Source organism: Bufo bufo, chromosome 1 (genome assembly GCF_905171765.1).
Source record: "Bufo bufo chromosome 1, aBufBuf1.1, whole genome shotgun sequence".
Lineage (NCBI taxonomy): Eukaryota > Metazoa > Chordata > Amphibia > Anura > Bufonidae > Bufo > Bufo bufo.
This window is the reverse complement of record NC_053389.1, coordinates 643,882,184-643,904,641: the sequence shown is the minus strand read 5'-3', so window position 1 is coordinate 643,904,641 and position 22,458 is coordinate 643,882,184.

Below are 22,458 nucleotides of genomic sequence, written 5' to 3'. Positions count from 1 at the left end.
CAGGCTCTTCACCGGAAGGCAGCGCAGATACCTCAGGAAGGCATCGCGCTGCCTTCCATGCCATGGGGTCCCCCCCACAGCCCCATGGGGACCTGATGGCACCACCGCCGCCACACCAGGTAAAAGCCGCAAATGGCAGGTCTGAATTGACCTGCGGTTTGCGGCGATCGCCGACACGGGGGGTCACGGGATGATTTGAGCAGGCACCTTGTTCCGATCACCGCCCACCGGGCAGTGGTGATCGGAACAACACATGACGTACCGGTATGTCATGGGTCCTTAAGGACTCGGGAACCATGCCGTACCGATACGTCATGAGTCCCTAAGGGGTTAAATGCAGAGTTCACAAAAATTTCACCACTAACACTGCATCGTTATATTGGTGGTAGCAGACGCATTATTGCAGTGCACTGTGTAATTTATATGACAAAACAGTCATTTTTGAACCAGTGTCATTAAATGCATACATAATACATAGAAATTTCACCACCAACACTGCATCATTATATTGGTGGAAGGCAGGTACATTATTGCTTTCCATAGTGTGTTTTATAGTGCAAAAATTTCCTTTTTGAACCAGTGTCATTAAACCCAAACATAGTTCATATAAATTTCACCAACAACCATGCATTATTCCCAAAGTAAATTGTCAATAGCAGTGTGCAGTGTGTTTGTAGTAGGGAAAGGATATTTAATTGCGCCTGTGGGGAGTGTGTAATTACTGTAATATCTCTTGTGGCAATTTTTCTTCACTGTGTCAGAAGACAAAAGAATTGCCGTTTGCAAGATCTGCAGGATTAAAATAAGCTATGGTCATTCAAACACAGATGTGGCACCACAGCTCTATTGCAGTACATGCAGCGGTATCGCCTGATCGAATGGGAAAATAGACATGGCCGCTATCTGGTGAAACAAGAGTGTCCTCTTTCTCCCAGTTTATTTTGCGGCAGATAGGCCACATCCACATGCAGTACAGTATCTTTGTCATTGTCATAATTTCTTGCTGCTTCTTGTGCTCAGAGTACTCCACCTCCTACCTCGTTTTTTTTTCAGCCACTAATAATGAATGGAATGTGTAGCAAAGAAACAGCTCTACACACCCAGCAATTCGCTGGTGTGTAAGCTAACTCCCACATGGCCAAGTGGCTGGCAGTGCAGTCTTTTCTGTACCACTTAGTGCATTCTGCTGCATATAGGGAGCTGATGGGGTGTGCTCAGCCTCACTAGAGGATACCTAGGAGGCATTTTCTACTAAAAAGCCATCACTGCCTAGTACTCTCACATGACCAAGAATGTGGGCTGCTCCTTATAATTCTTTCTGTGCGGCAGGGTGCACACCATGATGGACACTTGAAGCATCTATTATAGACAGGGAGAGTCCCTGTCTTATATGCCTTTTCAATGCAAGGCAGCACTGCAGGACAGATCCTATTGATACCTCCACATAAGTGCCAGCTTACCGCCTCCGCCACCTCCTACCTCATGGACATCCTGCCATCCCAAATGCTGCCCCCCTCCCTCCTATCTTATGTGCAAAGTGAAGTGTTGCCATTATGTGTTAGACCCGAGCGGCCTGGGCGAGAGTAGACACGCAGCCAGTCACTTGCTTAACTGCAACAAGCAACAAACATCCCCATAGATGTCTCCCTACCAACTCTAACTGGGCGAGGTGGTGAGCGACAATGGCAGGGACATCATAACTGTGCTGTATTTGGGGGAAATAACACATGCTCCCTGCATGGCACATATGATGAACAAAGTTGTGCAAATTTTTTTGAAAAAGTACACAGGCTTGCAGAGGGTGCTGGCAATGTCCTTGCCAGCCATTCTTATGTGGCAAGGAATGCCTTTCTGGACTTGCAGTGACAGAATGGTCTGCTATTACACCGCTTAGTCCGTGACATTCCAACTCTCTGGAATTCCAGCTTGCAGATGCTAGAGCATTTATACAAGCAGCATAAACCCGTGAATACATTTGTCATGTACCAGACCACCTGAGCAGGGAGCATGTGTTGTCTCAAGGTCAGGCGGTGGCAGTTCATCAGAGATGTCTGTTGTGTACTGAAACCATAAAATGAGCCCACAAAATTTTTCAACAGGGATAACTGCAGCATAAACAATGTCACCCCCCTCATATTTATCTTAGAACAGAAAATAATGCTCATACAAAGGATGATGGCAGAAGAAGAACAGCTTATGTGTCGTGCTGTCCACCCTGTAGCTATTGGCGACCCACAAGGAGAAAGTTCCATGGACGAGAATGACGATCTACCACAGAAGGAGGAGGAGTCAGTCATGAAGGTGCAGAAGGATGTTGATGATGACGACAATGGCCATGATGAGCAATCATCTTAGTGGGGCACAGTACCGGAAAAAAATGGGTCCTTGGACATGTTTCTTGCTTATGTATTGACAGCCGTATCATTTACATGAAGCATTCTGATGATTACTGGATGGCCATGCTTTTAGGCCATCACTATCAAAGCAAAATGCAGGAATGTTTTTCTCTTGCCAAAAGGGAGGCCAACTTACTTTATTACCATTAAACACTGTGTACTTAGCTTGCCGCAGCTTTTGACAAGCAGACGCTCGCATGTCTGAGGCCCCTCTCTGCCCCACAACAGCCAGTTCAGTATCATTAACATGATGAAATAATTCTTTCATGTGCCACACCAGGCTGAGGCAATTCAGCAAACGGAGACGTACCGCCTCAACAACTAGGTTCAGTCCTACCTGATCTCTGGCCTTTCTCTGGTACATACCATACTCCCTGACCCCATGGACTTCTAGGCAGGCAGACTGGAACACTGGCCCAAACTGACAGTATGCACTCTGTCTTCTTACTTGTCCAGCCTCCTGTCTCATCTCTGAGGAGGTTTTTAGTGCAGCAGGGGATGTTGTCACACCCAAAGAGACCTAGTTGTCCTCCACCAGTGTTTAAAACATCAATTTGTCAGAATGAAGGAGTCATGGATTCGCGAAGATTTTCACACTCCTCTGGCTGAGGCTTATGAATAGATCTGCTCTTGCTGATGGTGCCCCATGATGACACTGCCGCTGTCTGCCTGCCTACCATCATGTTCTGCACTGTATGGCTACCTCTGTCATTATTAGAGGTGAGCGATTTTTCGAAAAATTTGATTCGGACGTTTCGCAAGTTCTTCAACAAATTAGATTTGTTCCAAATTAATTCATCATGAAACGCAATAAATCTGGTATACCCAGGCCCCTCTGCCTCATCATATGCATCCCATATTTGTTGGCCCAATCTCATTGTAAAGGCTAACAATAGCTTCATGCATTCCCCATGTAATAGTAATTCTGGAACATCTATTCTTATGGCTTTATGTTGTGCGATTCCTTTATTATTTCAGCTAAAAGTTATGAAGGAATTGCTGTCATTCTGCAGTAAGGGTACAGAGGGGAGATAACCATTTGTACCACCACAGACTCACTCTATCCAATCAGTGCTACCATTTTAAGACTGTGCAGGTACACCCCCCCCAACTGGTAACACCCCTCTGTACCCTTACTGCAGAATGACAGCAATTGATTCATAATTTTTCCAACAAAAAACGACCATCAATTCGTGGGCAATTCTGCTTTCCGAAGAATCAACTTATTTGCAATGCCCACAGGGTGTGAAATAAGACTGCTCTGTAACACTAAATTATAGTAACTGTTTGGCTAACAGAAGCGGTTAAATATCAATGTGGACACACCACAAACAAGAGAATGAGACAGGTGTATCACCCCATTTGTGAATTGAGGCCTAATAGAATTGTTCTACTTATCTAATTGTTCTAAAAATCTATTAAACATGTTGGACACCCCACTAACAGTTAAATTACACAGCTTATTTACCCCAATTTGAGAATCAAGGCCTAATGGAATTGCTTTTCTATGAAACAAGGTTTACACCCTAATAACAGTAGTATTAGACAGCTTATTCACCCCAATTTAAAAATCAAGGCGTTATAATTTTTTTTTATCTATTAAACAAGGTGGACACCCCAATAACAGTGGTAATAGATAGCTTATTCACCCCAATTTGAGAATCAAGGCCTAATAGAATTGCTTATCTATTTAACTCATAGAGGACCTCTGCCGTACATGTACGGCGCTGGTGGACGTGACTTAATGACCAGACCCGTACATGTTCTGTGGGCTGATCGGGTGGGTGCAGTAGCTGACAGCCGGGCCCCTGCTGCATACGCCGGCATTGGTGAAAACACCGATGCCAGCGTATTAACCCCTTTTATGCTGCGGTCAAAGCTGACCGCGACATACAAAAGGTTTGTGGAGAGTACAGGTTCCCTCCTCTTACCCATCGGGCGCTGCAGTGACGGGGACCCGATGGCAGTCCGATGCCTTCCATAGATATCGGGGCTTGCCTTCTACGGAAGCCTGTCAGATCCAGCCTCTTAGGCTGGGTCTCACAGGCAGACTGTCAGCATAAAAGCTGACATGTAATGCATTACAGTACAGGATGTATTGTAATGCATTGCAGAGGGGATCAGATCCCAGAAGTTGAAGTCCCAGTGGGACAAAAAAATAAAGTAAAAAATAAGTTAAAAAAAATAAAAAAAATTTTTTTTCATAATAAAAATTAATTTAAGTAAAAAAAAAAAAATTCCCAAAATAAAACACTTAAAATTGTAAAAAAAAATTGAAAAACTGACATATTGGGTATTGCCACATCCATAACAACCTGCTGTATAAAAATATCACATGATCCACCCCCTCACCTGAACGCTTTAGGAAAAAATAAAATAAAAACTGTGCTAAAACAACCATGTTTTTGTTCCCTTACATCAGAAAAAGTGTAATACCAAGCGATCAAAAAGTCATGCACCCCAAAATAGTACCAATCAAACCGTCATCTTATCCCGCAAAAATTGAGACCCTACCTAAGACAATCATCCAAAAAACAAAAAACTATGGCTCTCAGAATATGGAGACACTAAAACATGATTTCTTTTGTTTCATAAATGCTTTTATTGTTTTAAAAGTGAAAAAAATAAAAAAAAGTACACATCGCTGCATCCGTAAAAACCTGATGTATAAAAATATCACATGACCTAACCCCTGATAGTGGTTAAAATACTAGCCTTTAATGTACAAAGGTGGGAGATCAAAATAAATATATTTGTTTTTAGCCATAATATATTTACATATATTATTATTATATATTTAGAATATACAGGGTGGGCCATTTATATGGATACACCTTAATAAAATGGGAATGGTTGGTGATATTAACTTCCTGTTTGTGGCACATTAGTATATGTGAGGGGGGAAACTTTTCAAGATGGGTGGTGACCATGGTGGCCATTTTGAAGTCGGCCATTTTGAATCCAACTTTTGTTTTTTCAATAGGAAGAGGGTCATGTGACACATCAAACTTATTGGGAATTTCACATGAAAAACAATGGTGTGCTTGGTTTTAACGTAACTTTATTCTTTCATGAGTTATTTACAAGTTTCTGTCCACTTATAAAATGTGTTCAATGTGCTGCCCATTGTGTTCGATTGTCAATGCAACCCTCTTCTCCCACTCTTCACACACTGATAGCAACACCGCAGGATAAATGCTAGCACAGGTTTCCAGTATCCGTAGTTTCAGGTGCTGCACATCTCGTATCTTCACAGCATAGACAATTGCCTTCAGATGACCCCAAAGATAAAAGTCTAAGGGGGTCAAATCGGGAGACCTTGGGGGCCATTCAACTGGCCCACGATGACCAATCCACTTTCCAGGAAACTGTTCATCTAGGAATGCTCGGACCTGACACCCATAATGTGGTGGTGCACCATCTTGCTGGAAAAACTCAGGGAACATGCCAGCTTCAGTGCATAAAGAGGGAAACACATCATCATGTAGCAATTTCGCATATCCAGTGGCCTTGAGGTTTCCATTGATGAAGAATGGCCCCACTATCTCTGTACCCCATATACCACACCATACCATCAATTTTTTTGTTCCAACAGTCTTGGAGGGATCTATCCAATGTGGGTTAGTGTCAGACCAATAGCGGTGGTTTTGTTTGTTAACTTCACCATTCACATAAAAGTTTGCCTCATCACTGAACAAAATCTTCTGCGTAAACTGAGAGTCCTGTTCCAATTTTTGTTTTGCCCATTCTGAAAATTCAGTGCGCCGATCTGGGTCATCCTCGTTGAGATGCTGCAGTAGCTGGAGTTTGTAAGGGTGCCATTTGTGAGTAGCTAATATCCGCCGAAGGGATGTTCGACTAATGCCACTCTCCAGTGACATGCGGTGAGTGCTACGCTGTGGGGACATCGACACAATTCTAACATTTTTGGCTCTATATACCACCACAATGCATTTGAAATGAAACAAACAAGGTGTGCTTTAACTGCAGGCTGTCAGCTATAATTTGAGGGTATTTACATCCAAATCAGGTGAACGGTGTAGGAATTACAACAGTTTGCATATGTGCCTCCCACTTGTTAAGGGACCAAAATTAAAGGGACAGAATAATAATCATAAATCAAACTTTCACTTTTTAATACTTGGTTGCAAATCCTTTGCAGTCAATTACAGCCTGAAGTCTGGAAGGCATAGACATCACCAGACGTTGGGTTTCATCCCTGGTCATGCTCTGCCAGGCCTCTACTGCAACTGTCTTCAGTTCCTGCTTGTTCTTGGGGCATTTTCCCTTCAGTTTTGTCTTCAGCAAGTGAAATGAATGCTCAATCGGATTCAGGTCAGGTGATTGACTTGGCCATTGCATAACATTCCACTTCTTTCCCTTAAAAAACTCTTTGGTTGCTTTTGCAGTATGCTTCGGGTCATTGTCCATCTGCACTGTGAAGCGCTGTCCAATGAGTTCTGAAGCATTTGGCTGAATATAAGCAGATAATATTGCCCGAAACACTTCAAAATTCATCCTGCTGCTTTTGTCAGCAGTCACATCATCAATAAATACAAGAGAACCAGTTCCATTGGCAGCCATACATGCCCACGCCATGACACTACCACCACCATGCTTCACTGATGAGGTGGTATGCTTAGGATCATGAGCAGTTACTTTCCTTCTCCATACTCTTCTCTTCCCATCACTCTGGTACAAGTTAATCTTTGTCTCATCTGTCCATAGGATGTTATTCCAGAACTGTGAAGGCTTTTTTAGATGTCGTTTGGCAAACTCTAATCTGGCCTACCTGTTTTTGAGGCTAACCAATGGATTACATCTTGTGGTGAACCCTCTGTATTCACTCTGGTGAAGTCTTCTCTTGATTGTTGACTTTGACACACATACATCTACCTCGTGGAGAGTAATCTTGATCTGGCAAACTGTTGTGAAGGGTATTTTCTTCACCAGGGAAAGAATTCTTCGGTCATCCACCACAGTTGTTTTCCGTGGTCTTCCGGGTCTTTTGCTGTTGCTGAGCTCACCGGTGCGTTCCTTCTTTTTAAGAATGTTCCAAACAGTTGTTTTGGCCACGCCTAATGTTTTTGCTATCTCTCTGATGGGTTGTTTTGTTTTTTCAGCCTAATGATGGCTTGCTTCACTGATAGTGACAGCTCTTTGGATCTCATCTTGAGAGTTGACAGCAACAGATTCCAAATGCAAATAGCACACTTGAAATGAACTCTAGAACTTTTATCTGCTCATTGTAATTGGGATAATGAGGGAATAACACACACCTGGCCATGGAACAGCTGAGAAGCCAATCGTCCCATTAATTTTGGTCCCCTAACAAGTGGGAAGCACATATGCAAACTGTTGTAATTCCTACACCGTTCACCTGATTTGGATGTAAATACCCTCAAATAACCCTGCAGTTAAAGCATATCTAGTTTGTTTCATTTAAAATCCATTGTGATGGTGTATAGAGCCAAAAATGTTAGAATGGTGTCGATGTCCCAATATTTATGGACCTAACTGTATATATATATATATATATATATATATATATATATATATTTTTTTTTTGTAATTACACATTTATTTTGTTCCATATGTTTTTTTACAATTACTAAAAAAAAAATATATATATATAAATTTAATCTCTATTTCTGCCAGGATTCAAACTCCCAAACTTGTTCATTAGAAGCAAGGACCTTATCCATTCAGCTATAAAGCTGAACACTAAACTGTGTGAGAAAAAACTAATAGTAGTTTCTGATGTAGTGAGTATTCCTATTCAGCAGAATACTTATTTTATATTTCTGTGCAGGTTAACATATATCTCTATAGTGTACAAGGTTGCTTCTAATGTACAAGGTTAGGAGCTTGAATTTTCTAGCAGAAACATATATATATATATATATATATATATATATATATATATACTCGGAAAAAAATAACCAGCAGCACCACCAAGCCAGGAAAAAAAGTAGAGAGGGTGCAATGTCCAAGTATGGTAACTGGTGCTTACCCACAAATATGGAAGCTATGCTTGTGCCACCTATGTGTGAATAAACCTTTTTTCACTGAGGATTCAACTGGAGTGCAGTCCGATCTCTTTGTTCTATATATATATATATATATATATGTTTTTAGACATAATATATTTTATTATATATTTTGAATATATAATATATTATGGATAAAAACATCAGTAGTAGTTTCCCACATATTATGCATTCATATATACAGTATGTCAGAAGTATGATTTTATCTATCTATCTATCTATCTATCTATCTATCTATATATATATATATATATATATAAAAAGAGAGAGAGATGGCCTTGCAGTTCGCCAGGCGGTCGTTTCGCGGCGAACTATGCTAGTTAGCGAATCGCCAAACGGGCGAACATATGATGATGTCCGCCGGCACCATATTCTTTTACATTGTGGTACAGGACAGCCAATTGAGTCGTTTCAGCACATGGACATACCACCTACCTTATAAATAAACCCGATCTGGCCGCCATTTTACATTCAGTCTTTTGCCAGTGTAGGGAGAGGTTGAAGTGTGGAACAGGGACAGACTGTTAGGGACACCAAACGCTAGCTAATAGGGCCACAAAAGTCCTTTTATAGGTGTGCTATTGATAGGTGTGACTTACAGAGGGGGTTGATATACTTATAATATACTTTCTAACATAGAAAGTATATTATAGTGCAATTGTTTTTTGCAGCAGTTGTGTGCGTTTCTGCTATGATACTGCAGCTACACAGAGTGACAAACGCTCTTGGAACAAATAATTTCAACTGATGTGATATACCAGTTGCCCCCCCCCAAAAATTGATTGAAGCAGGTGTGTGATATATCAATAATATACTTTCTATATAATGCATTTGGGTAGTGCAGCATTTGTTTGCAGTTCTGCTGCGTTACCGCAGCTACACAGAGTGACAAACGCTATTGGAACAAATAATTTCAACTGGTGTGATATACAAGTTGCCCCCCAAAAAAAGTGACTGAGGCAGGGGTCCGATATACCAATAATATACTTTCTATATAGTGCATTTGGGTAGTGCAGCATTTATTTGCGGTTCTGCTGCGTTACCACAGCTATACAGAGTTACAAACGCTATTGGAACAAATAATTTCAACTGGTGTGATCTACCAGTTGCCCCCTTCCCCCAAAAAAACTGATTGAAGCAGAGGTTTTATATACCAATAATATACTTTCTATATAGTGCATTTTGGTAGTGCAGCATTTGTTTGCGGTTCTTAAGCTTTACTGCAGCTACACAGAGTGACAAACGCTATTAGAACAAATCATTTCAACTGGTGTGATATACCAGTTGCCCCCCCAAAAAATTGATTGAAACAGGGGTGTGATATACCAATAATATACTTTCTATATAGTGCATTTGGGTAGTGCAGCATTTGTTTGCGGTTCTGCTGTGTTACCGCAGCTAAACAGAGTGACAAACGCTATTGGAAAAAATAATTTCAACTGGTGTGATATACCAATAATATACTTTCTATATAGTGCATTTGGGTAGTGCAGCATTTTTTTGCGGTTCTGCTGCGTTACCGCAGCTACACAGAGTGACAAACGCTATTGGAACAAATTATTTCAACTGGTGTGATATACCAGTTGCCCGCCAAAAAAAATGATTGAAGCAGGGGTGTGATATACCAATAATATCCTTTTATATAGTGCATTTGGGTAGTAAGGCTAGTTTCACACTTGCGGCAGGACGGATCCGACATGGTGAACAGCATGTCGGATCCGTCCTGCCGCAAGTGTGAAAGTACCCTAACATAGTACATAAGGCCGAAAAAAGACATTTGTCCATCCAGTTCGGCCTGTTATCCTGCAAGTTGATCCAGAGGAAGGCAAAAAAAAAAAACTGTGAGGTAGAAGCCAATTTTCCCCACTTTAGGGGAATAAAAAATTCCTTCCCGACTCCAATCAGGCAATCAGAATAACTCCCTGGATCAACGACCTCTCTCTAGTAGCTATAGCCTGTAATATTATTACACTCCAGAAATACATCCAGGCCCCTCTTGAATTCCTTTATTGTACTCACCATCACCACCTCCTCAGGCAGAGAGTTCCATAATCTCACTGCTCTTACCGTAAAGAATCCTTTTCTATGTTTGTGTACAAACCTTCTTTCCTCCAGACGCAGAGGATGTCCCCTCGTCACAGTCACAGTCCTGGGGATAAATAGATGATGGGATAGATCTCTGTACTGACCCCTGATATATTTATACATATTAATTAGATCTCCCCTCAGTCGTCTTTTTTCTAAAGTGAATAACCCTAATTTTGATAATCTTTCAGGGTACTGTAGTTGCCCCATTCCAGTTATTACTTTAGTTGCCTCCTCTGGACCTTCTCCAGCTCTGCTATGTCTGCCTTGTTTACAGGAGCCCAGAACTGTACAGAGTACTCCATGTGTGGTCTGACTAGCGATTTGTAAAGTGATAGGACTATGTTCTTATCATGGGCATCTATGTCCCTTCTGATGCAACCCATTATCTTATTGGCCTTGGCAGCAGCTGCCTGACACTGGTTTTTGCAGCTTAGTTTGCTGTTTATTAAAATTCCTAGATCCTTTTCCATGTCAGTGTTACCGAGTGTTTTACCATTTAGTATGTACGGGTGACTTGCATTATTCCTTCCCATGTGCATAACTTTACATTTGTCAGTGTTAAACCTCATCTGCCACTTATCTGCCCAAGCCTCCAATCTATCCAGATCCCTCTGTAGCAGTATACTGTCCTCTTCAGTGATAATTACTTTACACAGTTTAGTGTCATCTGCGAAAATTGATACTTTACTATGCAAGCCTTCTACAAGATCATTAATAAATATATTGAAGAGAATAGGGCCCAATAATGACCCCTGAGGTACTCCACTAGTGACAGTGACCCAATCTGAGTGTGTACCGTTAATAACCACCCTCTGTTTTCTATCATTGAGCAAGTTACTTACCCACATACAGACGTTTTCTCCCAGTCCGAGTATTCTCATTTTATATACTAACCTTTTATGTGGTACCGTGTCAAATGATTTGGAGAAGTCCAGATATACGACATCCATTGATTCGCCGCTGTCAAGTCTAGAACTCACCTCCTCATAGAAACTGATTAAATTAGTTTGCCATGACCGATCCCTCACGAAGCCATGCTGATATGGCGTTATTTGCTTAGTGCAGCATTTGTTTGCGGTTCTGCTGCGTTACCACAGCTACACAGAGTGACAAACGCTATTGGAACAAATAATTTGAACTGGTGTGATATACCAGTTGCCCATTAAAGAAACTGATTGAAGCAGGGGTGTGATATACCAATAATATACTTTCAATATAGTGCATTTGGGTAGTGCAGCATTTGTTTGCGGTTCTGCTGTGTTACCGTAGCTACACAGAGTGACAAACGCTATTGGAACAATTAATTTCAACTGGTGTGATATACCAGTTGCCCCCCCAAAAAATTGATTGAAGCAGGGGTGTGATATACCAATAATATACTTTATATACACTGCGTGCAGAATTATTAGGCAAATTAGTATTTTGACCACATCATCCTCTTTATGCATGTTGTCTTACTCCAAGCTGTATAGGCTCGAAAGCCTACTACCAATTAAGCATATTAGGTGATGTGCATCTCTGTAATGAGAAGGGGTGTGGTCTAATGACATCAACACCCTATATTAGGTGTGCATAATTATTAGGCAACTTCCTTTCCTTTGGCAAAATGGGTCAAAAGAAGGACTTGACAGGCTCAGAAAAGTCAAAAATAGTGAGATATCTTGCAGAGGGATGCAGCACTCTTAAAATTGCAAAGCTTCTGAAGCGTGATCATCGAACAATCAAGCGTTTCATTCAAAATAGTCAACAGGGTCGCAAGAAGCGTGTGGAAAAACCAAGGCGCAAAATAACTGCCCATGAACTGAGAAAAGTCAAGCGTGCAGCTGCCAAGATGCCACTTGCCACCAGTTTGGCCATATTTCAGAGCTGCAACATCACTGGAGTGCCCAAAAGCACAAGGTGTGCAATACTCAGAGACATGGCCAAGGTAAGAAAGGCTGAAAGACGACCACCACTGAACAAGACACACAAGCTGAAACGTCAAGACTGGGCCAAGAAATATCTCAAGACTGATTTTTCTAAGGTTTTATGGACTGATGAAATGAGAGTGAGTCTTGATGGGCCAGATGGATGGGCCCGTGGCTGGATTGGTAAAGGGCAGAGAGCTCCAGTCCGACTCAGACACCAGCAAGGTGGAGGTGGAGTACTGGTTTGGGCTGGTATCATCAAAGATGAGCTTGTGGGGCCTTTTCGGGTTGAGGATGGAGTCAAGCTCAATTCCCAGTCCTACTGCCAGTTTCTGGAAGACACCTTTTTCAAGCAGTGGTACAGGAAGAAGTCTGCATCCTTCAAGAAAAACATGATTTTCATGCAGGACAATGCTCCATCACACGCGTCCAAGTACTCCATAGCGTGGCTGGCAAGAAAGGGTATAAAAGAAGAAAATCTAATAACATGGCCTCCTTGTTCACCTGATCTGAACCCCATTGAGAACCTGTGGTCCATCATCAAATGTGAGATTTACAAGGAGGGAAAACAGTACACCTCTCTGAACAGTGTCTGGGAGGCTGTGGTTGCTGCTGCACGCAATGTTGATGGTGAACAGATCAAAACACTGACAGAATCCATGGATGGCAGGCTTTTGAGTGTCCTTGCAAAGAAAGGTGGCTATATTGGTCACTGATTTGTTTTTGTTTTGTTTTTGAATGTCAGAAATGTATATTTGTGAATGTTGAGATGTTATATTGGTTTCACTGGTAAAAATAAATAATTGAAATGGGTATATATTTGTTTTTTGTTAAGTTGCCTAATAATTATGCACAGTAATAGTCACCTGCACACACAGATATCCCCCTAAAATAGCTAAAACTAAAAACAAAGTAAAAACTACTTCCAAAAATATTCAGCTTTGATATTAATGGGTTTTTTGGGTTCATTGAGAACATGGTTGTTGTTCAATAATAAAATTAATCCTCAAAAATACAACTTGCCTAATAATTCTGCACTCCCTGTATAGTGCATTTGGGTAGAGCAGCATTTGTTTGCGGTTCTGCTGCGTTATCGCTTTAAGGCAGGGGTGTGATATTACTTCTTCCACAAATACTGCTCTTCTTTAAGGACTTTTGTCACAGGGTCATTTTGAAAATGACTGGCAAAGGAAGAGGCAGGCCATTCCGCAGGGTTGGTAGGGGTCGGGCAGGTGCACCAGGCCGAATCCTAAGTGGGAAGTTTCAGAAGGTGCATGCGATTATGTCAAAGGATGCACCAGAGTTGGTTGAGTGGCTTACTCAGCCTTCCGATTCTGCACCCTCCTCATCCTCTCTATCTGCACCCTCTTCACTCTCTGCTGTGTGCACCCTCAAAGACACCACCACCACCACGACCACCATATCAGAGGAATTTTTTTCCCATCCATTCCAATACATCACCGATTCGCAGCCATTCTTGGTATCGGATTAGGAAGAGGAGGTATCAACGGTCGCCACCCAGCAGTCTGACGACAGTACCCAGATCAGCCCAAGCAGGGTGGTCCCCGCTGTTGCTGCCTACTCCAAGATCTCTAATGTCAGTGGTGGTGAAGGTGACGATGATGACGTGTCGATGGACACCACGTGGGTGCTCACAAGAGAGGAAGAGGAGGGGAGTTCAGAGGGAGAGACGGAGCAGCAGATAGAGAGGAGAAGGAGGAGAAGCAGACAAAACTTACAGTGCACAGGAGGCAAAAATCAGACTACTAATGTATCTGGAACGAGCCATCCACCATGCATAGTCACATCTGGCGCTCCCAGGACGTCAGCACATGGCTCCGCCATGTGGGCTTTTTTTAACGTGTCACTGCTGACAATAGTGTTGCCATCTGCAGCCTGTGCTGTGAACTTATAAGTCGTGGTAAGACCAACACTCACCTAGAGATGACCACCTTTAGAAGGCACCTGGCCTCCCATCACCGAGCCCACTGGGAGCAACACTGTCAGAACCCACAAAGCCACACTCCCGACGGTCCATGCCCTGACTCTTCTCCTTCCCCTCTCTCCTCCCATTTGTCCTCCACTCCACCTTCCACCATGCCGTTGTTGCATTCATCTGGCAAAAGGCAGGCTTCCGTGGCCCAAATGTTCGAGCTTAAAAAGATGATGATGCTGGATAACCCTCTTAATATCACAGAATTTAAAGCTATATAGGTAGATATATTATATAGGTAGATATATTTCAGGTGAGGTCAGGAGGAATTATTATCCCTATAGATGCCCTACGGTGTCTACCCCTGCCTACAGGCATATTCATCAGCCTTTATCATCGCCAGCATATAGCCACCATCTTTCGGCTCTGGGAATTTAAACAGCAAGGTCCCCTGATGAACCAAGGATTTTTACCATCTAGGACAATTATCTCTGTCCTCAAACAACCAGCGGGAAATCAAGTAGCCAACTGTGAGGAAGCATCTTAGGGTCACATGAGGGTAAGAAAAGGGTTTAGCCACCGAGAGGTGGGGTCGCCCCTTTCGGGGCGGGTGCTCTGCCTGTAGGGATAATAATTCCTTCTGACCTCACCTGAAATATATCTACCTATATAAGGGAATCATCTAACTGTAAGTGCCATATCTCTTACCTTTTATTGACAAAGTGACCTACTGCCTAGATGCTAATGGTGGGTCTTGATTTACCTTCAGTCTGGCTTTTGTTATACTATAATATCATGAAATACTTGGAATTAATCCTCTTTTTAAATATTTTCTAGTAAAAGTTAAATTTTAAGCTGGATAGCTTTAAATTCTGTGATATTATTGGTGATAGCTTTCCACACTATTATACGACACTCTGTGATTGTGGATAACCCTCTTGCCCAACGGCAGAATGCCGGCTTGTTGGGACTGCTAGCCCGCCAACTACTGCCATATAAACTCGTGGACTCAGAAGCCTTTAAAAAAATTGTGGCCATTGGCAAACCGCAATGGAAGGTACCTGGAAGAAAATATTTCTCCCAGAAGGGCATCGCAGAGCTATATGGCCACTTTCAGCGGCAAGTAAATGTATCTTTGGCACACAGTGTCAGTGCCAAGATACATCTGACCACAGACACGTGGTCTAGCAAACATGGGCAGGGAAGGTACATAACTTTTACTGTCCACTGGATGAACCTTCTGCCAGCTGTCAAGCATGCAACCCGTGGCACCTGTGTGGATTAGGTGTTACCACCACGGATTGCATGCAGGCCTGACTCTTCTTCTCCTCCTCCTACTCCATCCTCCGTCTCTTCCTCAGCTGACTCCTCCTTATCCACTGCTACCGCCTCTTCCGCTGTGCCCCCCAAGCTCCCCAGCACCTATTTGACGTGCCAGATGAGATGTTGCCATGCTGTGCTGCGGCTGTTGTGCCTTGACGCCAAGAGCCACACTGGTACTTCACTCCTTTCAGCAAGAAGAGCAGGCTTTAAACTTTTCTGAGATCCCTGGTGTTGTCCATGAATGGGGGAGAGACTGAGGATGAGATTCTCCTGGATGATGAACAGGAGCCAGGGTGCTCCACCGCTTCCAATTTAGTGAAAATTGGGAACTTCATGCTCCAGTGTTTGAAGAGGGACCCCCCGTATAAAAAGCATAAAGGTCAAGGACCTGTACTGGGTGGCAACGTACTTAGACCCCCGGTACAAACACAAAATGGTGGACATGTTATCAGCATCACAGAGGGCTGTCAGAATGCAGCAATTCCAGGCCTTGCTTCGAGAGATGCTGCATTCTGCTGTTGCGGGTGTTGGCAGAGGAATTTCCACCCACAGAGAAAAAGTTCTCAATCCTACCGCGCATGCAAGAAGAGGGCGGTTTGAAGATGTGTTGGTCACTTCGGATATAAGATCATTCTTGCAGCCAACCCATCGACAGCTGCCCTCCGGATCCAGTCTCAGGGAACGCCTAGACCGACAGGTGTCCGACTACATCAGGTTAACGGCTGATGTGGACGCTATGAGAAGCGAGGAACCCCGTGACTACTGGGTGTGCAGGCTTGACCTGTAGCCAGACCTGCCACAATTTTCCATGGAACTCTTGGCTTGCCCCTCGTCCAGTGTTCTTTCTGAAAGGACGTTCAGCGCAGCAAGGGGGATCGTGACCGATCAGCGTACTCGCCTAGCTCATGACAGTGTGGACTACCTCACATTTCTAAAAATTTATGAGGCATGGATCTCGGAGGAATTCAACACCTGTGACAACCACATTTAATTGAATTTCACCTATTACCATAGTTTTTTTTTCAAGAGGGGGATTTCGTTAGCCATGTTTTTAATCCAATTTTATATTTTTAGTTCTTTTAACCATATGTATTTGACATATATTTGTACTGGCCTGCAATAAAATTGATATCCAATAACCTTCCAATATACCTCCAGCCACATAATCACTTGATGTTTTCTGTCCGGTGAATGCCTAATGTTTGGGGCCTGTTCTCCACTGGCCTGCATTAAAATTGATATAAATTGACCGTCTAATATACCTCCAGCCACATAATCACTTGATCTTTTCTGTACGGTGAATGAATAATTTTTAGGGCCTGTAATCTAACTGGCCTGCAGTAAAATTGTTATACGGTGACCGCCTAATGTACCTCTTGCCACATAATGACTTGATCTTTTCTGTACGTTGGATGCATAATTTTTGGGGCCTGTAATGTAACTGGCCAACAGTAAAATTGTTATACGGTGAGCGCCTAATGTACCACTAGCCACATTATCAATTGTTCTTTTCTGTACTGTGAATGAATAATTTTTGGGGCCTGTAGTCCACTGGCCTGCAGTAAAATTGATATTCAATGACCGTCTAATATACCTCCAGCCAAATAATCACTTGATGTTTTCTGTCCGGTGAATGAATAATTTTTGGGGCCTGTAGTCCACTGGCCTGCAGTAAAATTGATATCCATTGACCTTCTAATATACCTCCAGCAAAATAATCACTTGTTCTTTTCTGTACTGTGAATGAATAATTTTTGGGGCCTGTAGTCCATTGGCCAGCAGTAAAATTGATATCCATTGACCTTCTAATATACCTCCAGCCACATAATCAATTGACGTTTTCTGTCCGGTGAATGCCTAATGTTTGGGGCCTGTACTCCACTGTCCTGCAGTAAAATTGATATCCAATGAACGTCTAATATACCTCCAGCCACATAATCACTTGTTCTTTTCTGTACAGTGAATGCATAATTTTTGGGGCCTGTAATCTAACTGGCCAACAGTAAAATTGTTATACGGTGGCCGCCTAATAGACCACTAGCCACATTATCAATTGTTCTTTTCTGTATGGTGAATGAATAATTTTTGGGGCCTGTAGTCCACTGGCCTGCAGTAAAATTAATATTCAATGACCGTCTAATATACCTCCAACCAAATAATCACTTGATGTTCTCTGTCTGGGGAATGAATAATTTTTTGGGCCTGTAGTCCTCCGGTTTGCAGTAAAATTGATATCCATTGACCTTCTAATATACCTCCAGCCACATAATCACTTGTTCTTTTCTGTAAGGTGAATGAATAATTTTTGGGGCCTGTACTCCACTGGCCAGCGGTAAAATTGATATCCATTGACCTTCTAATAAACCTCCAGCCACATAATCACTTGATGTTTTCTGTATGGTGAATGAATAGTTTTTGGGGCCTGTATTCCACTGGCCTGCACTAAAATTGAATACCAATGACCGTCTAATATACCTCCAGCCACATAATCACTTGATGTTTTCTGTCCCGTGAATGCCAAATGTTTGGGGCCTGTACTCCCGTGGTCTAAAATAAAATTTTTCTAGGCTCCAGCAGGGCACATTTTTGAGAGTTTCCCTTTAAGATGCATAAAAATGGCCCCTGATTAAAATACATATTTTTTGTGGGAAATTTTGCCATTGATCCCCCTCTGGGATGTCACTGTCCATGTTGTGGGATGATTTGTGCACTTCTAGTATTTGGTGGCTGCACCCTAGAGTGAATAAAAACTCTCCCTACGATCTCCCTACACTGTCCCTGCAGTCTCCATATCCTATATTCCACAATTAAAGGCTTCTTGAACACTGTCCCTAGCACTTGTCACATCTCTCCCTATGCTTAACTCACAGTGAAATGGCCGACACCGCACGGGATGAGGCTTTTATTGGGCTGTGACTGTCACGATATAAGGGGAGAAGAGGAACACCAGAATGACAACAGGAGGAAAATGACCAGGAACTAGGCCTCAAGGCTAGGGAAAGGTAAACGTTAACCACCTAGGAAACCCTAAACCTAGCCCTGACTCCTGTCAGTATGAATAGACCTTGAAGGTGTGAATATTCACACACCATAAACCTAGGCCCTAGTAACCCTGAATAGCCCTAGGAGTAGTGAAATGGTATGAGACTACTGGTTCCTTCCCAGATGAATGAACCAGCATCTCCCTGTGGCCTAGTAATAGTAAACAACGAGCAAATAGTAACAACAAAATACAATGAGAACACTTATCTTCAATAGAAAATGGATAAACAGGAACTCAGATGAGGACCACACACCAGCTCTTCCAACTCCAGGCAGATAATATCAACCGCATGGTATGAAGTGTAAGTCCAGACTAAATAGATGAGCAGTAATGACCACAAGCTGCACCTGAGACAAGAGGTGTGGCCATGACCAACAACAACACTGCAACAAGTGAAAACAGAGAGGCTGTCTGATAACCTCACGTGCAGCCAGTCTCTAAGATCTTCTAACCTCTGTCATGGGAGGGACCGTGCCAATGACATCACAGGGACTGGTTAGGTGCTGATTGCCTGTCTGCATGTCCTTATGGGTGATCTTGATTTTTCGGGGGTTCTTACTTTCACTTTGTAACATGTGTAGCTGCCATTTTAGGGGACAAAAATTTTGTTACCATGAAACGCAAGGAAATTCAGATTCGTTGCCAATCGAATTGTTCCTAAACTTCTGATCAAATTCCACTTTGGATGCTTTGAATCGCTCTACACTAGTCATCATGCCACTGGTACTGTCTGCCTGCCTTCTATCATGTTCTGCGCTGTATGGGTGCTTCCGCCGTCATCATGCTATTGCCACTGTCCACCTGCTTACTATTATGTTCCGTGCCATACGGCAGCTGCAGCCGTCCCCATTGCAGCTACTATTCTTTGCTGCTAATCTCCTACTGCCATTTCCATTACCCCTACTGCCACTACCATTACTGTACACAGTTGCCAATAATACTACTACTACCCCTAAACAGCCGCTCACACATCTACTGCCTTGTCTGTTCTATGCTGTGCTGCTACTGCTGCCACTACTGTTGCGGCCACATGCCACTATTACTCTTTCTACACTGTACTGCTGCTGGAGATAATTTTTCCAAGCTCATTCAAAACAGGCCACTCTTTCTTCTGACAATTAACAAATTGTACATGTATGAATACAGGCAGGCATTGTGCCCCCATTAAGCCATAATTTTTTGACCCTTGTGCAAAATAAGCCACTTTTTCTTCTGAAATTAAGACTTGTGTGCGTATAAATCAGGGCAGGCATTCTGCCTCAGTTGAAGCATAATTTTTGGACACTTAGTCCCAACAAGCTACTGTTTTTTCCCCATAACATCACATCTGTTTAAACACCACCATCTCCCAATAAGGTAACATGTTAAGCTTTATAATATAAAAAAGCATAACACATGCGGTGCAGTGTGTTTTTAAACACGTTGTTTGTTAACACTGTCAAATATATGTTTACTTATAATCATATGTCAGTATCACTCTGACATTTGCTATCGCTGTCATTGTGTTCAAGAGCTTAGAAAGGGGGAAGAGAAAGAGCAAAAATTCCTTAAAATTTTTTAAAAAGGTGCCTATATGCCAATTTTCAGTGCATTTGAGCAATTTCAATTTGTGTAGAATTTATTCAGACTTGAATAGAATATCTTCAAAAATTCTATGAAACGGACACAAATTGAATTTCAAGAATTTCGCTCATCTCTAATATTTGGCCAAGTTATTGAATGTGTATGACAGTCTTTAGACATCATTCATTCCTAAAGCGGTAAATCCATTCTGAGTGTAATTGTAACGTTGATTTGTTCCTGTGGTCATTATTCAAGGATAAAGAATCTATCTCTCTCATAGGATCATGTGTATAAATTTTGTTCTGCACTTTTCAATGAATAATTGCTCCTCAGTTTTATTGTTTAAAGGTGGCCATACACATTAGGTAGAAGTAGGTTGATAGTTGAACACCAGTTGAACAAACAATTATCTGGTAAACATTTGTTTATCAATCACATTCATACATATTTTAAAGGGTTTATCCAAGCCCTATAATGCCCCCCAATATGCCCAGGCCCCTCATACTGGTCATACTTCCCCGCTCCTCGGTGACGGGAACAAGCCTCCCTAGCATTGCGGGGTAAGTACGACCAGTATGAGGAGCTCAGGCATTTTGGGGGGCATTATAGGGTTGGATAACCCCCTTTACATTTTGGCTCTTATTGTTATTCAAACAGGCCATACATATTTAATGAAACCAGGTGATGGACAAATGATCTTTCTGGGAACGATTAAAGGCAGATTGTTCAACTTACAGCTATGCCTCCTGGCTCTCCCATACACATACTTGTTCAGCTTGGCCACACTTTTATGTGTAGTCTATGGAGAGGGGAGAAAGCTGCTGCTAGACACCTCTGGCTGCTGCCCATTTCCCGAGAGAATAAAAGGATCAGCTGGAAATATTCACTTCACGCGATCCTTCTCTCTCTCTCTACATGATTTGTTGGGCAAGAGTTGGGAGCTCCTCACACACATTAGTCTCTAGGCTGAACCTGAAGTTCTTGGTGGGTTTGGCTGACAATACACTAATGTGATCTGACTATTGAATGGAAATTTATTTTCAGACAATGCTCGTCTGTCATTGGTAGCTTAAAGCGATTGTTCACTGTCAACTTCAGACTAATGTGTATGGGTGCCTTAATGGTCTGACATCCACCTTTTGTCCTATCAATGGCTTAGGCTTCCCTTACACAGAGCTGACTTCAGCATTATTGCCTTACAGGTAGTTAAAAAGAACAAGGAAAAGAAACAATAATGCTTATCATTCTGTGTATTACAACTACATTATGTGATTGCCTTTTTCCAGACACAGTGTTATGTTGTTAATAAAGTACTGCTAAAAAGAAAAAAGGCACGAAAGGGCAGATAATTGCTGCATATGTACAGAGAGCTGCGAGAGAAAAAAGCCAGAAAGAGATGTGCTGAGATTCTGATCTTACTGAAAGTTATGTTTTGCTGTTATTTCTGAATAAAAACCTGTTATTCCTCATGCTATGCCTAATGGAGACCTGATTAATCCCCTGCCAACAGGTTATGGGCCTAACAAGCACACAGCATACAGAAGGATAACCGTGAACAAAAAAAAAGCAAAGATGGCCACCAGCAGCAGCTCAGTGAGATTCACAGTGCCAGTCCTGACTAACCAGAACTACAGATACTGGAAATTCAAAGTGAATATGCTTATAATAAGAGAAGCTATGCGGAAATACACACAAGAATATAAACCAGACCCACTACCAGAGGATTGGCTGGAGAAGGATCAGAAAGCACAGAGCACTATCTCCCTCAGTAAAGATGATGATCACATTGTGCACATATGTAAATATGAAACTGCAAAATAGATGTGGCAGGAGCTACAGAAAGTGCATGAAAGAATGAATTTCTGCAACAAGCTCTATTTAATGAGAAAACTCTACCAGTCTGAGTTAAGCAAGGGCCAGAATATGCAGGACTACATGAGAAAGACCTTAGAAATTGTAGAGTGCCTGTGTGGTATTGGAGAAGAAATAAAAGCTTTCCATCCTAGTCCATCCTAAACAAAAACAACTTCAGTTTCAATCCAAAGGAAACCAGAAGGAACATAAAGAAACCTGGTTGGAGTGTTCAACTGAAGAAACAACAGAAGTACCAGATCAAGTACCAAATCAACCTCAAGTCTGAAGATCAACTACTGTA